The following is a 1,609-nucleotide window of genomic DNA, read 5'->3' on the forward strand; positions in this document are numbered from 1 at the left end:
TATGGGGTTGAAATTGAGAAAGAAATCAGAATACAGAGCTTAAAAATGGACACATTACTGTATGGAAAAGAATATGCATCAGAGCCAGGATTGATAAGTCTGAGAAAGGCCTGGGCATATAGTTCAGTAGTAGAGTGCCTGCCTGGCAAGTGCAAGGTCTTAAGTTCAGTTCCTGGTATGAAAAAAAAAAAAAAAAAAAAAGGAAAGACAGAGAAAGGGATAAAGGAAAGAAAAAGTCCAAAGAAAGAAAGGTCTATGAAATATCTGTGTCAGAACAGCTAACTATCCAAATGAAAAAAATTAAGCTGGACTATTACTTCAGAAAATACACAAATGTGAATTTTTGATGGCCCCCAAAATAATGTTTTCCAAATATTTTATAATAATTTTATTGAGAAACAAATAGCATTGAGACAGTGTCAAAACCAATTAATAGGACAGTTTCAATAATTAATACATTTCATATTGTTGTCTTCTAGTGGTTATTCATAGTACAAGATGCAGACATGATATCCTGTCTACAAACACTATTAGTATGAATCTTTCTATTCATTGAATTAAGAGAAAGTAGCTATATATCTAAACTAACTATTCTGAATATACAGATATAAAATAGTCCTTCATTTATATCTCCTTTTTGTTTGTTTTTGTCAGATATGGGTATTCCATTGTCATTTAAATATTGTAGGTGTGTGAATTCAGCAAAATATTCCAATAGAGTCCAGTAGTCCATAATAGTAGTGGGTTTTCCAAATATTAAGGAAATCGCGTAGAAGTATTTCTATAGCATCATGATAAGGGGGAGATTTCCAAAGTAATGCATAAAATGTGCTAAGTGGAAAGGAAAAATTTAAGTACATTACGGCATGGTAAGTTATAGTCTTTCCTTCATAACTATAAAGAAGTGAAACTGTAAAAAAGAAAATTTAAAACACATTTTATAAATAAAGTGTCTAAATAATGCAAAATTTCCAAGACTGGGCATTAGTTCAGTGGTGGAATGATGGCTAAATTATTTGCCAAATCGGTCATTCATGCTTTGTATCATTTTGCTTATCTTATTTAGTTTTTTAATGTCTTCTGTAAAATTGTAGATCATTTTATTAAGTTATGTCTTCTTTGACCTAAGCACCTTATTGATCTTTTTAAAAAAATCTCATCACTTTGAATAACACACTTGTGTGGCTTTTGATTTTCTCCCCACTTCATGTCCCCAGGATTAGTTTCAGAGCAGTTGGGATGTTATGAAAGTGCTATCCTTTCATTGATGGGGCAAAAGAGACTCCATTTGCTTTTCAGTTCCATTTTAGAAGTCACTTGAACTTCAGGTGAATTCACGCCTCACCCTCTTCCCTCTTAACCATAAAACCCACATAGGAGAATAAATTACTAACCTAAGGATAAAACAGTTACAACAAGTTGTACGTAAGCTAAAATTTAACCATACTAACAAACCCCTGGGAAATGGTAATCCTTGTGACATTTTTGAAAAATTCCAAAGTGAGGTGATGTGGTTGCCATGGTTACTTGAAAAGGATATAAAAACCCACTACAAAATTCTCTGGTGACTGGTACTCAACACTATTGAATCTCATTTTTTCCCCATTCT

This window comes from Octodon degus, unplaced genomic scaffold (assembly GCF_000260255.1).
Source record: "Octodon degus isolate 3935 unplaced genomic scaffold, OctDeg1.0 scaffold00034, whole genome shotgun sequence".
Classification (NCBI taxonomy): Eukaryota; Metazoa; Chordata; class Mammalia; order Rodentia; family Octodontidae; genus Octodon; species Octodon degus.